Source organism: Bactrocera latifrons, unplaced genomic scaffold (genome assembly GCF_001853355.1).
Source record: "Bactrocera latifrons isolate USDA-ARS-PBARC rearing strain unplaced genomic scaffold, ASM185335v1 scaffold_138, whole genome shotgun sequence".
Taxonomy (NCBI): domain Eukaryota; kingdom Metazoa; phylum Arthropoda; class Insecta; order Diptera; family Tephritidae; genus Bactrocera; species Bactrocera latifrons.
Genome location: NW_017534830.1, coordinates 118,807 through 135,643, shown reverse-complemented (window position 1 = coordinate 135,643; position 16,837 = coordinate 118,807). Strand labels below are relative to the sequence as shown.

Below are 16,837 nucleotides of genomic sequence, written 5' to 3'. Positions count from 1 at the left end.
AAAGATATTGTCTTACATCCTTACAAGATCAAATTGACGCAAGAACTGCAGCCGCTTGATCACCAGACTCATCGTATGTTCATGATTGGACTGAGCAACAACTAGAAAATGGTCCGGATTTTCATCGAAAAATCATCTTCAGCAAAGAGGCAAAATATGTGTTATTAGTCAGACAGCAATCCACAAAAAAATTACGGTTTGATACGTGAATGAGAATCGCTACCGCCCAATGATAACCGAATATTTTTGGCCCGAATTGGATAATATGGACTTAAATAATATGGAACCACAGGACGGCGCCACAAGCAACACAGCAAATGTCACAATCCATTTATTGAAAATCAAGTTTGGTGAACGTGTTTTCTTACGAAATGGCCCAGTAAATGGCCTAATTGATTGACCACCTCGGTCGTGCGATTTGGGGCTACGTCTATGGCAATAAGCCAGTGATGAATATCGAATGTGAAATTGCAGCTGTATCCGCCAATTTATGCTTGAAAACCRTCRWAAATTAGGTTCATCATATATACTTCTTCAAGCGTGCCCGTCGTGACCATGCAAAAGAATCGCGTYCCATACATAATGACAWCGAATGTACTTTCATAGAAAAAATTAGTTGARTTTTTGTTTTATTTAAAAAAGCTGTTGTAGCGCTCTTATTGAAAAAATCCGTTAGATTCCGAAATCGAACTTAGCATTTTTTCTTCCTTATGTATAATTTTGGTACAAAATTGCAAATACATTCCATGCAAATACAACTTCGAAAGCAAACAAAAAACTACTTTATTAAAAATAAAAATATTAATTAAAATTAAAAATTTAGTGCTACTCGAACATACACATCCCTTACTGATTTTTTACTCGTATTTTTTAGTTCTTTCTTTCTGCAAACATTTAAGGAATTTAGAAGTATAAGTATGCGTATTTACTTGCTTCTTTCCTACGTGAGTTGCCGCTGCAATTGCCATTTGTGCTTTGAAGCGAAGTTGCAATGAAGAACACTGCAGCAAAGGCATATATGCCGCATTTTGTCTTTCCGCCCTTTAAATTGCTTCAGCGTTTCCCCAACAATGCTTTCATTTTGATTTTATGCCGAAAAACATTTCGAGTTCGTTGCTTAAGTCTTTGGTTTTATATGGATAATGGTGGTTTGCAGGCCTTTCTTTCTTATTATAATGAATATAAGCTTTTTACAAGAATAATAATTAACAATTAAGTGACAAATGCTCCCCTTAGAGCTATTTTACGCAGCCGATGCTCTAGTTCATTGTGCTTGGTTCGATTTCAWCCAAGGAATTAAAGGTCTTGCTAATATTAAAACACCTACATATGTTGGTCAGCTGGACTTGCATAAGCAAGATTTTAATTACCAAAAATAATCATTTTAGTGTATTCTACTGAATAATTTGGGCTTAGAACTCAGAAAGCACCGMGTGCAAGTCACGCACTCCACCCACTCGCTTACGCCGTTCGTGAAGGCGTTAATTTGTGTTAATTGCCAGCACTTTTCCACTTTCCGTTAACGCACTGCCAGTTCTGCCGGCACACTTTAAGTACARCATATTTAAATAAACTAACTTTAGCGGTTTTCGACCACTTTCMGCACTTTTTTGTTATTGTAAAYYASGCGCTGCTAACTGAAAAGCTAARACTAACTAAAAATTAWCTAAAATGTATGTATGTAGTAGCGCGTAGCATAAAAAGTTAGCGGYAAAKACGCGAGCAACGGCTATCGCCAGCAGCGGAAAGAGCAGTAACGTCAACGGCRACTGCGACTGCGCTGCTGACGTTGCAGARCCGTCTCATTGTTCGTGTTCGATTTTGACGCTGCGCTCCATGCACAACGAGCACTTTTGTTAGTCAACAGCAACAACAACTACAACAATATAGTTTAGCAAAAGTGCTTGCTATTGTTCTTGTTGTTGGTTATGGTGCCACCAATATGATAGCACCGTTCGTTTATATATCCATTTGTGCTGCTATTCTACTTGCCAATTGAAAAGAAAAACAACTGTAATTTTACGCTGGCACACCACACACTTTCCYCCTTTCCCCTAACTTCTACTTAGGCCGTTCATTTGGCATACAAAAGWACCGTTCGAAGCAAAAGTGTGCAAGTGTGGCCACTTGCAAGTAGTATACGCAATAAAAGACACACACACACATAGACATAAGCGTATATATGTATGTGTATACGGGTATGTGTACATTCATGCATAAATTTCTTTCTAATCAAATTGGAGTTCATATTTCAACTTCCAAACGCGTGTGTGTGTATGCGTGTATGTGTACATTTTCTATAATATCCGTGAATTTAGACAGTTGTTTGACTTGTCGATTCGCTTTGCCATATTCACACTATTCTTCCTGTTATTATACAAATTTTGCTATGAATATTTATTTGTGAAATGGTTATGATTGCATAAATTATTATACCCGATGATARGTAAAACTAAGAATATTTAGAGAAWTTTTKTAAKCAAAAATGTAATTAGTTAYAAGATCTTTGCTTACGAGWGCAAATATAACAGTCACAATTTAAGTCAAAAGTTTCGAAGACAACAATTTTATCGTCAACCCGCTTAATATTTGTGGTGTATATGACTATATCGTCATTCAATTGGAGACTTTCAGAAATTGCAGACTCCAAAGGATTGATCGAGTTTTTGAAGAGAAAGGAATGCCGCTTTTAATTACATACAATATTTCAAGCTAAAATAAACTTATCTACTCTGATTTGTTATTTTTGATATATTTGTTGGCTGCCAGGTACCCAAAATATATAATTTCATTGCGAACCCTTTGGAAAATGTCAATATTCTTATGTTTCATTGTGACAAAATAACACCCGAACATTGTAGTTTAAATACTTCGGGTAAATGATATTTCAGATAATAAATATATTTTTCTAAGTGGTAGAACTGTCCTTAATTACTATGCCAAATAGCGCCATCTGTCAACCAGTTTTTTTACAGCAGCTGCTTAAGTCGGCACATCAGTCGGTACACGATTCGGAGCAGTGTTTGAAAATGTTGAAGCGTAATAAACCCGATGTTTTGCGTCGAWATGTGACAATAGATGAAGCATGGCTTTATAATTTTAGTCCGAAGTCCAAAGCGTGAAAAAACGCAACAGTCGACTGGCAAGTTTATGACGTCAGTGTGTTGGAATGCGCATGGAATAATTTTTATTTATTACCCTGACAAAGGAAAGATCATCAAGAGTGACAATTACATAGCGTTASTGAACCGTTTGGAGGACGAAATCACCGAAAAACGGCCGCATTGGAAGAAAAAGAAATTGTGGTTTCACTAATTCAATGCAAMATGTCAGTGAAAACGATGAAAAACATGAATTGAACTTTTAATTGCTTTCTCTTCCACCGTATTCTTCAGTTTTGGCTCCGAGCGACTATTTTCTGTTTTCAAATCTCAAAAGAAWACTCACTGGAAAGRAATTTTCGTCGAATGCTGAGGTGATAGCCGAAACTCAGACGYATTTTGAAGGAAGGAAGAGAAGGACAAATCCTACTACAAACCTGGTATAAAATAGTTGGAAGGGCAAAGTTAAATTCAGCGGCTGCAAATCAAAATGAAGCCCAGTCTGTGAAGTGTTAAGAAAATGATTGTCATGTAAAAATGTTTACATGCTCACAAATATGTCTTAMCAACTAATTAACGTAACATTAACAAATCGGAAAGTAAATATTATTGCGACAGTTTGAAGCCAAGTAACTTACGTCAACATTTTTTTATAAAGATATTAATCGTCGTCGTCCATATACATGTTAATGACGATAATATCGAATGAGTCAAAGAATAGAATAACTCAACATCCCTTATGGATCGGCAGAACACATTTTGGTTAATGTATTGGGTATAAAAAGTATTAGATGCTTGATAACGTAGATGTGGACCTTACATTCATCAAACAGCTTACAAATGATAACGAAATATGCATTTGTCAATACGACGTCGAAACTGGCCAAAACTTTAGTGAATGGCGCTTCACAAGTGAGCCGAAACCGAAAAATCAAAATTCGCTGAAAGTACTGGAGCGATCCCAATCGAGGCTTATAACATGTATATGAAAAGTTTTATTAAGCGTTAGTCTTCTTTTATTGGTTCAGCAGTCTATTCTGAAGGCGATAATAAAGATTTGTATTAAATTACGTGACATTACGCAAGTGTGGGTCAAATTTGAGCGAAGGGTATATCTTTGTTTCATAGAAGCAAAAAAAGTTAGTTAAATGTGTAGCAAAATTAATTATTGGACTGAATGAATATATAAAATGTGTAATGTTTGGGACAAWATTTCGAGCGAAGAAGGAAAAGAGGAAATATTATCAAATGCTTTTTAGAAATCTTTTGTTTCATATCATCAGGCCAATTGAAAACTGCCATGTCTACGATAGTAAAGCAGATTTTTGTGACAAAATTCGTTTAGCTCCTCTCAAGGGTGACATACTGATTATAACGATCTTTCAACTTTTCGATACCATTTCCGTCACCTCTGATGAAAGTTTCTTTCCAGCTAGCATTCTTTTAAGACACTCAGGTTTTAAGAACAATTGGAAGCCTAATTCATGGTGTTGATGATCTTTCCTTTTTCATGTAGTAGTCAATAAAAATTATTCCATGCGCATCCTCAAATACAGACGACAGAACTGTGTCAGTCGACTGCTGCACTTTGAAGCGGGTTCATCTTGTACGTCTGTCGATTGGACTCATCCACTGTCACAAATCGACGCAAAAACTCGGGGTTATTACACTGGCAAATCTCCAAACACGGCTCCGAATCATCAACTCGTACTTGTTTTTGGTCAAAAGTGAGYTCTCGGGACACCCACTTTGCACAAAGCCRTCTCATATSTAACTATTCGTGAATGACAAGATGTACACGTTCAGTTGATATCTTTATAGTGCCTTCTATCTCGAACAACTTCACTTCACGATCGTCTACTTTTTCATTAGGTGAAAGGGAAATTTGATTTTTTTGCATCTGACAATAAGATAGAAATAGATAGAAAACTGAATGGTAGAAGACTTTCCCGTTACAATTAGAAGCACATACTCGCAGTGACTTTCCTAGAYATGTCTATGAACCAATTCTTCGAAGTACCAAGCAAAAATAAAAATTTTTATTTTTWTACTCACCCTAATATACATAATTATTTATACATACATGCGCATAAGTGTATGTAGCTTTTGAGTGCATATCACTTTTGGCTGAGTGCTTGCCATTGACTCAAGCATAGCAAAATAATTGAGTTGAATGCCCTATAAAGCATAAAAAGTGAATTGAATTTAATTTAATTTAATTRTATTACCGTTAAATATTATTAGAAACTATTTTTAATGACGCGAAAATACCGATACACATTTTTGTTTATTTTTGCAATTATTTTCGAATCTGCACTGACGACTGTAGTAATGTGGGTTGAGTGCAATGTACCGTACGGTGAATTGTTGGTTCGAAACTTTTTTATTACTTTCAATAGACATCATTTTTTGGCAGACAATGTCATTATGCAAAGTTTCATATAAACAAGTGCAAGTGTGAGTTGCTTAAGAGCTAGATTAGAAAGAACAATAGGAGACTACAGAGCTGCGGTATAATATGGCAATAATCTTTCTAAGAATCAATTAAAAATGCACTGAGATGCGGTAATTTGAAAATACAATTATACACAAAATTATTACGCCACTGAAAGCCAGTTTGCTTGGTATACATGTGTTGACTTTAAAGCAAAAAAAAATCCACTACAACAGAAGTAAATGCKTTGATATTTTAAAATTAGTTTCACTCTTACACAAACGCTCTTCACTTGTTAGTCTCACTCATACATATACACTATTCTTTTCTACGTACATTTAAGGAATTTAGAATTATGAGAATGCGTATTWAGTTGCTTCTCTGATACGTGAGTTGCGGCCGCAATTGATATTTGTGGTTTGGAGCGAAATTGCAATGAAGAACACTGCAACAWAGAATATTCCGCCAGTGTCATATATGCAATATTCTTTCTTTTCGCGCGTTAAACCTTTTCAGGGTTTTCTTAGCAATGATTTCATTTTGATTTTATACCGAAAAACATTTCAAGTTCGTTGCTTAAGTCTTTGGTTTTATATGGATTATGGGTAATTGTAAACTTTGCACTATGATTAATTGAAATATTCGCTTTTTATAACAATAATAACGACCATAATAACCGTATGTTGACGTTTACTCCYTACAGAGCCGTTTTATGAAGTTTATTCTCTAGTTTGTGGTGTTTGGTTAGATATTTTCTAAGAAGTTAAGGTTCCTGTTAGTATTAAGAGATTTGTGTTGGTTTGTTGGACTTTCATAAAGAGCTTTTTAATCGCCGAAAAGATAACTTTTTGATGTAGTCTTTAAAACGAATAGTGTTTAGAACTAAAGAAGTTCAACTGCTGGTCACACACACTACCCACTCGCTTATGGGAAACGTCCAGTCGTTAACTTGTGGTGACTACAGAGCTTTAAAAATTGTCATAATCATGGCATTATGTCCTTTTAAACAGTACCTAAGGCGACTAAGGCATATAGAACCTATGCTTAAATAACTGAAAAGTCGCTTAAATTGTCCACCAAATGAAGACATTCTACAAAMAACTTGATCAATATCACTTAAGCTTGTATTTCATTCTAGAATTTTGAAAAATTCATTTTATTTTCATATATTTAATGTTTAGACCCTTAAGAATATATCCGCTAAAGGATTTTTAAAAATTAAAATTATTTTAAGAGCTACAGTTACTTTAGTGACGCAGTACCTAGTGCACTAATAAATGACTTAGGCTGCCTGAAATTTGACTCACTTTTTTAAACGCGTTTTTCTCGAAACTACTTTTTCCCACACAGTACCGGCATTATCTCAAGTTCTATACAACCGATTTACTTGAAAGTTTGTGTGAACATTCTTTATATAGTCCTTTATCGTTTCTACCTGCATCGTGTCAAAATTTTCGTTTCTAATATTTAAAAAAAAAAATTCAGGAATTTCAAAAAATATCTAAAAAAATATTTTTATTTTCGGGCAGTCGTCATTTTTCAAAGAAAGAAATTTTTTGTGTTCAATGAGGTAGGGACTATAACAGTATCCTTACTATTTAATGTGGCCATTTTTTTTTACACCTGTCCTTCATGACATTCAAGCTACTTCAGAAGAAGTTCCTGAAAGATGGTTATAAAAAGGGAAATCGAAGAACCCTAATCACTTTGTGACTCATTATAAATTGACCTCGACGCCCCGCGATTCTTGCAGTGCCAGCCACACCTAACCACTGACTACTGACTGCCAAGTGAAAGCTCTTGARTATTTTTTATAATCTCAAAGCAATGAAAATGTGCGAAGAAAAAAGACAAAACGACAACRACTGCAATGTAATAAAAATGGAGGTGATGTCAACACAACAACTTGGATTACAACAATGTTGTGCCGGGGTTTCATAATTCCACTCACACATATACTCGTACCGCACTGACGAATTGGGTGTGTTGTGCTGCCACCGGATGATGATGAGCTGATGCATTAGGCAGACAACGGGTGTAACGTGGCARYGGYATCCAATGATTGCAGAGCAGATGAACAGCTGAAGAGCCACAGAATTGCGTGCGTGCGTGCGTCTTCATTTCATATGCAAGCGACGCAAYAATTTATGCGCATTAAACATTAAATGGAGCGGAGGCGAGTAGGTGAGCCTCCTGTGTGTGTCTGTGTGTGCGTGTGATGCTGCACCTTGGGCATGCGCGAGTTCAATGACAATGCTAGCATTCGCTGCGCGGCAGAAATTTACATTTGTAGYGMAGACCAYGCRTAGCGAGCGGCACGACAAGTGGGGCAMTGAAATGCTGCGGCAACCCTACATCGGCTRAAGYGACTGACAAAAGGGCGTCAATGAGTTATGATTKATATATAATTTTTTGGAATTTCCATGCGAATTTGAATGGCTTAAACTGTACAATGAAAGAGTTCGTAAACATTTAATTTGGCAATTTGTAAGCGTTGCCAACTTGCTTTTTCTTTGGCTATAGCTTGCGCTCTGTAAATCTCTAAAGTATTATGAATTCGTGCGAATTAATGCAGTTATGCATATTGTACTCGGAAATCTGCATTTATGTGTTTATTATAAGGCGAATAATCGCAAAAACAACAATACCATTGCTCGCTCTATCATTCGTATAGCGATTACATGCGATTACGTCTACCGTTGATTGGTCAAGCGGCGAGGAGGGGAAAAAACAGGCACCATGAACCGATTATGTAGTRTTTGCGTCTATCTGATGTATACAAAGCCAACAACAACACAAGAAAGAAAGAAGGCGGCACTAAATTCGAGCTGAGCCGAGGYAATGAATGGAGTTCCCTAATACAATTGCACTAAAAGTTTTCCGGTTTTACCTTATTGGAAAAATTTTAAACTATCCTTTTCAGAGATTTCAAAGTCAGTCTAACTTTATAAATACTGTAACGAAATATCATAGGTATCCTTAGGTTTGGCATCAACTTTTTCTCTCACGTATCGTATTTTCCAAAAACTATTTCGGACCTACTTTGAAGCCGGCTTTGTACGGTTGTAGGATTCTGTGAGAAGTTGTTTATGACAAAAACTCAATGGAGACCTTCAAGCATTTTATGAAGTAACTGTAATAGATAAATTTGATTRAATTTAAAATTATACGTAAAACAAGTTTTTACCTGCCTTTCATCTGACTTTTAAAGCTTAATCGCTTCGGGATAAGCTTTTTTATGACAGAAGTTACATGGCAGCTTTTAAAGTGTAATAGACAAATTGGGTTGAACTTAAAGTTATACAATAAGCTTTTTTTTCGGAAAAAGACTTATTAATGTTTTGAAAATTAAATTAAAATTCTGGAAGAAAGCTTAGAAGTATCTGCAAAAAAAAWTTTTTATGACAAAAATGCATTAAAAGCTTCGAAGCTGTCAAAAGTATAATGAAAATTGTATTGGAATGAAAATTKTGTACAAAGCTTACAGGTTTCTGGAAAAACTTTTTTATGACATGCCCCCATTGGTACCTATGAAAAGTTTGAAAAATTAATTATTTAATATTTGTGGTGGAAGTCCAGAGAAAGCTTCGAAACTTTTTAGGACAGACGTGCAATAGAAAATTGGATTGAATCTAAATTTTTTGAACAGCTKATTTAATGGGATACGTGCAATGAAAGCTTGAAGCTTTTGAATAAAAAATGTGCGACAAAAGTCTAATGAAAGCTTGAAAGCCTTTCTGACAGAAATGCAATAAATATTGTATTATGTTGAAATTTAATGAAAAGTTTTTTATTACTAATGAAAGTTTTTTCACCGTTTTAATAAGCTTCTTTTATTACAGAAATTTAATGCAAGCTCTAAAGCCTTCAATAAAAACCTTTTCGTTCTGAATGTGCGAAGAGAACATTGATGATTTTGAGATAACAGTTTTCAGTGAAACCTTCGAAGCTTTTTTGGAAAACTTTTTCGAAATTACTACAAAAGGTAGCAGTCAGATTTAAAGCTTATATAAAATAACTTTTATAACAGAAGCGAAGAGAAAATTTTTTTATTGCCAATGATAGTTTTGTCGCTTTTTTGTGATTAGTTTGTTTTTATTTAATTTAAACCCTGAAATTTTGGAGAAATATTTTTCAAGGCGCATGGACATTGAACGTAGATACTTCGTTAATTTCTAAAACTTCTTTTTTATGAGCTATCTATATATTAATCCCAAATTTTAGTGTCACATAGGTTTGAAACGATACTTTTTACAAGGGGTTCTTCTTCACGTATGCAGCTTTCGGGCTCGATTTTGCTCCTACAACTCCTCGTATGCATCTTTATCCCTTAATTTTATTAAAATACACCGCTATATGAACAAAGCCATAATACCCTAGCGAGACCAATGGGCCCTTCGATTACGATTTCAATCATATAACAATGTGTGACTTCAAATGCTTTTCATTTCACTTCATTACATTTCGCTTAAACTTATATTGCTATTGTTTATTATTATTGTTGTATTATTATTTAAATCGCACCCCGTGTGTTTCCTACAAATAACAARGCATGAAAAAAGCGCTTTTATGAAATTAGTTTATCATAGCCGAATGAAATGTGAATTATGCGCGTATTACAAATGCTCATACGTATACATATGTATAATGTAATGTGTATTTATATGTAATGGATTATGTACGCATGTGAATGTGTGTGTGTGCTTGGTTAACTGTATAAAATGCATTAGTAAATTGAGTTTATGTTGGAAAAGTACAAATTACCTTTCACTTTCGTTGTGCGTTACGCTTGCTGCAATGTGTCGTTGTAATGCGCAACGTTGTCGTAGTTGTTGTTGTTATTGTCGCCGATGTTGCTTTAGTTGTGATTGTCGTTAATATATATTGTTGTTGTTGCAAAAAAAAAAAACACGAAGTCCATATATTAATGCGACGAATGCTTACAATTCCCACAATCGCTTCAGCGCTAGGATGCTATATTTCCACACACGTGTGTATGTGTGCGTCTTGCTTGTTTTTGTTGTAAGTAGCGCTTATATACAAGTACAATACCTTACGCTGTCAGCGATAAAAATGTCGTTATTGTTTTTGTACTTGATAATTACAATTTTGTTGCAATAAATTTTTTTTGTGTTGCTTCGTAGCTTTGTTTTTGTTGTTKTGTTTGTCGTCGCTGTTTAATTTTATGTTTTTTTTTTATAATTTCTTAATAGCACATTTATTCATCACAAACGTTTCACTCTCCAAGCACTTGTCTAATTAATTATAGAAATATACATTAGGGTGGTTAAAAAAAAAATATATTATTTAAATTATTTTGAGATTTTTATATTAAAAAAGGTTTTTTGAAATTGAAAAGTTAATGGTCTTATGGGAAATTTACTGGTCTCTTATTTTGCCTGTTTTATGACTTATTGTTTGACGCTTAAACGCTGAACTTAACAAAAAATAATGTAGGCCGTTTTTATAGAGCAGAAAATTTCCTACAAGACCATGAGTTTTTCAGTGTGAAATGATTTTTTTTATTGAATTATAAAAATACAAAAAAAAATAAATAAAAAAATCAATTTGCCTTAAAATAGTCGAACTTCAACGGTTAATGTCTCCTAAACGGTTAGGTTTGCGAAAAAATCGTAAAGGAGCTTTTTAAAGAGCATTCAATTATCTATGACATCTAAAAAACAAAATATTTGATAATAAGAAAAAGATAAAAAAAAAACCGTTGATACTTAGATAGTCTTTCTTATAGGTGTCTATCAACCAGARTAAAGGTTTCTGGTAGGCCAATAAGCCACCAGTTTTGGTTCTTTGCGATACCAAAAGGAGTTCAGTTGCTAGGTCCAGGAGCAGAATGTCTTCGCTTGACGCGAATTTTAAMAGACTCTGCGACCTTACTATTGATACCTCCTCCTGTGTATCAAATTAATAATTTCGCGCTTTCTTGTGAACACAAGCAGATTCGTTTTCTCYGGGTTCAATCCCAGACCCGCTWCCGATGCCCGATTATAGCCTGTATTGAGAGTGGTGGTCATGATACTGCTAATGGACCACTATTTATAATTATTAAGAATATTAAAGTTAAGTTTCTTAGTAGCTTATTCACCACTAATGTCCCTAGAAGCGGAGATAGCACTCCACCTTGTGGAGAACCTCTTCAAGATGTCTCCGTTATTTTAGCGTCATTCTATTCTGCTCTTATCCATCTAGATGTAAGAAGGCTTTTGAACCAGCGTTGTACAGCATGGCTATTGACTGAATACTATTCAGAATAGATTCCGTTGAGAGCTTGTTGAACGCTCCAGAAATGAGCAGGAATGCTTTAAGACCGTATTCCTCATATTCAAGAGCCCTTTCGATATTAAATACCAGTGTATTGWGGGTAGTCTTTACTGATCTGCCCTTGCTGCGCTTTGGACAAKCTTCTAGGAGGCGCTGCGATATTTATGTGCGCTCCCAAGAATACCAGGTTAAAAAGCAAACATTTATTTTTTTTTTGACCCACCCTAACACACATACATAGTCAAATGCATACTTATGTACCACTCAGCACTGTAATCTATATTATTTCAACTATTCACACGACTTTATTGCCACCACTATTTTATTATCTGCATTTCCTTGCTAATGTAGCAAATGCTTACAATGTTTTTGCATACTCTCTTTGCAATCTTACGGAAGTTTCATAAGACTTACCATTCCGTGTGAATTTATGTGTTCTTTAAAAAATAATTAATTACTTAAGTATTTATATTTAATTTTGAGTCATTAACACTTAACACCACGGATATTGACGGCAGGTGCATTGCTGCTAATGTCGCTCGAAGGCTCAAAAAAGCTGGCTATATGAAGGGGTCTCAACAGGGTCATGCTGAAATTCTATCTGCCTTCAAGGGCATATCTGAAAACTTGGAAAGCAGGATGTTACTCATGGGATCTGTTGCTCCATTCACATACCGACTCGGCATATGTGGTAGAAGAGAAGCCGCTAGGAAAGAGGCGCAGTTAGCTATTTCACATCGGAACCCATGCTAAGAAAGAAGGTTGGAGTGTGAGGGTTCTATAATAATCTAATATATAGTAATTCCGTCAAACAAAGCTTTAGGATACCGAACTACTGTAGTGTTTGTCAAGCAAAGTGGCTTCTTTTAAGATAGCAGTAGACCATTCTCTCCCCCAGCAAAGCGGCAATATTAAGGTTGCCCCTGCTAACTGAGTGGTCAAAGTTAGTCATGGAGAGCTTAAAMTCACTAGATATAGCATAAAGCTACTTCATTATCAGACTCTTTTTTTGATCTTGAGTCATCATAATGAAATCGCTGGAAATTGAAAAGCCTAAGAGTTATCAATAGGAGCACTTTTACTTGCTCACATCGGAGTGGGATCGAGTTTAATCATCCAGCGTTCTAACACTAGACCTAAGGATAGTGTGTGCTTAGCTGGCTTTGGTCGAAGAACAACTTCAGGGCAACTGCGCGATCTTTCAGCTTAAAAGTAGATATAGGASATCTACTAACTAAACTATTTGCCCTGAGTAAAGTTCATCTTGCCTTACTGGATATTGTCCAAAATATTGTCCTTCAGATGTAAAAATCAAGTCTCAAGTGAATTGCCAAGAGTTATATGGATCAGATAGAAGATTGTTTCTTCTCTATTTAGTTCTGCAGATTGAATTATTTTCGCCAGAAGTGGATTGAAGAAGTCGCAAGATAGGGAGTCGCCTCGYCTGAAACCTCGTTTGGTATCGAACGGCTCGGAGAAGTCCTTCCCGATSCTGACGGASCTTTTAGTGTCAGGGATCTCACTTGGATAGTTTATAATGCCGGTACATTGTAATACATGGAATCTTTATAAACTTCATCATAAAGACGCTTATAAATCGGTGGAGTGCTGTGAGCCAATCACAAATGTATTGAGGCAGCTAATGTTTCGGCTGTGTATCGTGGTTCGTCGAAGTTTTGACTACCGACATATTTCTACTTCAGTCTCGAAGATTGAAGAAGAAATGCCTGAATGTACCATGTACATCTTCTGCCATATGCCGATATTAATATCTATCATTAGCCTCGACAACCGCGCCGTTAGTTCTGCTTACTCGAAGTTGGACAAAGAAGTGAAGCAAATGGSTCTRGTAGTGAAAAAGAGTAAGACGTGACTTGGCTCCCCTTGTAGTAAAAATAATTTTCTAWAGAAATTTAGAATCTAAGGTAAAAAACCAGCAGCTAGACTTAGACCACYCGATTAAAAAGGGAACTATTGAGATCATTGGTAATTTCGTTAAAAAGAGTACAAATCACTTTAAATATACTGAACTTTTTTCTTTATGAGTTTCCCAATCGAAATTCTAACAAATATTTCTAAAAGTAATCTATAAAAGTCGTGAACAAGTTCGACTACCGAAAGCACAGTTACTCCGTGACGGACGTTAAGACATCATCACAGCAAAGTAAGCAACAGGAAATACCAACCAASTGGCTCTACAACTCCTCATGCTAAATTTTATGTCTCTCTAATTATTATATTTAGAATACATCAAATCTTTATGACAAAACCAAGCAAAATTAATATTGATGTACGTTCACTTGAGCAACAAATATGTTTGTATGCGTACMTTTACATATGCTCAGTACCTGCAACGATCACAGCAGACTTCGAGTGAGCTTATTGACGTATTGGTGAAGGCGTGTCAGACGCGTTAGAAATAATAGTAATTCTTACCTCCGCTTCTGAATATATTTATTCAATAATAACAAACCACATTTATGTGCTTTGTCTTTGCTTTTGCTTCTGCTTTTGCCGATGCCGTAAATGTAATAATCACATCGTGGAGACTCGCAAAATATGCGAGACTCGTAGAAATTGCTGAGCGCTTAGTCACAAGCGATGAAGCAGTCGGTATGTGGCCACACATACATTTATCCATTTATCCATATAGGGTTTCTCAATAAGGAACTTCGTTGTGTCAGATGGAAATGAGTGTAAGAGATTGAGATTTTTGAACCTCTTGGACTTAGCAASTGAACTCCATCTGGTATCACAAAGGACCAAAACTGGTCTATGCGTGGCTTATTGGCTTAACCTATATTTTTTGTTTTCATTTTAGTCTACTTATATTTACAGTGTAAGATTTTCATGCGTCCAATCCACAAGGGACACCTGGATGTATACGCAACATTACAAAATTGAGRTTATGATTGCCATAGTCCGGAATAATGAGTATTTGTTATACAAATCAGGCAATTTTACCTCCTTAGCTTTTTAACTGACGGTCTGTGGTAACGCCAACAAGTTCTCATGTCAGTTCTGTAACCGGAAGAGACTCAGACGACAACATCTGTGGTAGTCCGAAAAACGTAAAACTACAGGACCACTTTAGAATTTAACTGATCATATTAGATCGATRGAGGAAAAATAATTGAGGTTTTGCACTGCGACTTATGACCTATTGTGCCCTCTCCTATTTCCAAGAGATTGCTGGGCGCGATGTAGGTGATATGATCTCTGTCCACGTAGATGGCTCCTAGTGTTCTGGAGTTTCCTGTTTCATGTCGCAAAACCAACAATTTGCTCAAGAGACTAAGCCCAGTTAGACAAGTGTTTCTTGAGTCTGCAGCGCCAACAAGAAGACGGAATTTGTCTYAGAGGAGGTTGATCGTCTCTCTAAGCCTTGTAGTTTGAAAGCTTTCAGTAGTAACTTTAGTCTCTTTTATGGTGTGAGAGCTCACCGCAATGCATGGTTCTGGTCCCTTGTTCGTCGGCCAGCTCATTGCCGACTACCTCTTTATGCGCCGGCACCCAGATCAGTTGTACACGGTTGCAAACTGATAGGCAGTTCAGCCTTTCTATACACTATTCCACYAATAGTTATTTGACTTCATAAGCTGAGATCGCTTTTAGTGCCCCTTGACTATCGTTGAGTATAGCRAAACGCTGGTTGCGATAGTAGCGATGAAGATTAATTTCTGGACACTGACTTATAGCAAAGGCTTCTGCTTGAAAGATGCTCGGAAGATATCTCATTAGTATGGATAGTTTGGTATGCGGGMCCGTCTTTCTTATACAAAATTGTATTCAGGGATACATCGACAAGTCACAATTGTAAAACCCTTTATATATACTCGTAAATACATACATACATATGTACATAAATATGTGTTCCAGGCTGGGTAAGCACCTCCAGCAGTGAAATTTCAGCTTGCGCGTGCCCTCACATCTTTATTCAAATACATATATATATATATATAAACACACACACACACACACACATGTATGTATACACATAAACAATAATTTGAACAATGGACAACAACGTGAGTGGAAAGCAACAGCAAAATACACACATATGTTCATATATRTGTGTGTGTCTTTATTAAAATTCAGAGTGTGAGCCGGAGTCGCCGTTCGAGCTGCTACTAACTGTGGTGACTAACTGTGAAACTGTGCCTGAGTGACGAGCTAGCMGCCTAACGGACTAACAACTAACAATCAACAACTGGCTAAACGACTAAACAACTAAGCAGCCAACGGCGCGTCGCACCAACTGACCGAATAGTTTCTTATTAAATGGCAATATGTTTCCACGATAAAAATCATTTCTGCCTCTTTGCCCCTCCACTTAAATTAGTTTAATGCTTTAATTCATTTATTTCAATCTTTTTTGTTTTTATTTTTTTGTTTTTTATTTTTTGTGAACAACTTGTTATTGCTGCTGTTGGTATTATTGTTGTTGTTGCGGGTTGACACTTGCACTAGTTTAAATTGGCATTTGAATTTTTGAACGCACTTGTTCTCATGCTTTTGACTATGCTTATTTTGCTGTTGTTCTATTATTTTGTTGTGGCTAGTTTATTCAGAGAACTTAAAACTTTAAAACATGTYTTAAGTTCTCTGGTTTATTGCACTTGTTGTTGCTTTAATTGTTATTGTGAGGTCGCAAAGTCACACGGCAATTAGAGCACTTCGAAAGAATGGAAAAACTTCAACGTTTCAAGGCATCGCAAAAAGGTGAATGAAGTCATAAAAGCATAATGAAAACGTTTGCAAACAATAACAAATGAAGCAAAATTAAGATGTAGTACTAAAATAAAATTAAAATAAAATAGAGAAAAAAAAACACTTTATTAAAAACTACAGACGAAAAAGCTTAATATTTACTAAGAAAAATGTAAAAAAATATTAATTGAAATTAAATGTCGATAAAACATGACAATTAGTAAATTATATGGGCTTTCCAAAACAAGTTCATTAAAAAGTTAGATTTAAATTGAAATAAAACAAAAAATATTGAATTAAAAATAAATATTTT

The 16,837-nt window shown here is 35.6% G+C and overlaps 1 protein-coding gene across 4 annotated transcripts in view; it reads right to left on the bottom strand.

The window, feature by feature from the left end:
• LOC108965252 overlaps positions 1-16,837 on the bottom strand; it is a gene marked incomplete at its 3' end in the record, with an annotated part of 34,967 nt that overhangs the window by 14,774 nt on the left and 3,356 nt on the right. For all 4 annotated transcript variants that reach the window (XM_018927520.1, XM_018927523.1, XM_018927521.1 and 1 more), the window contains 1 exon segment: positions 10,300-10,790.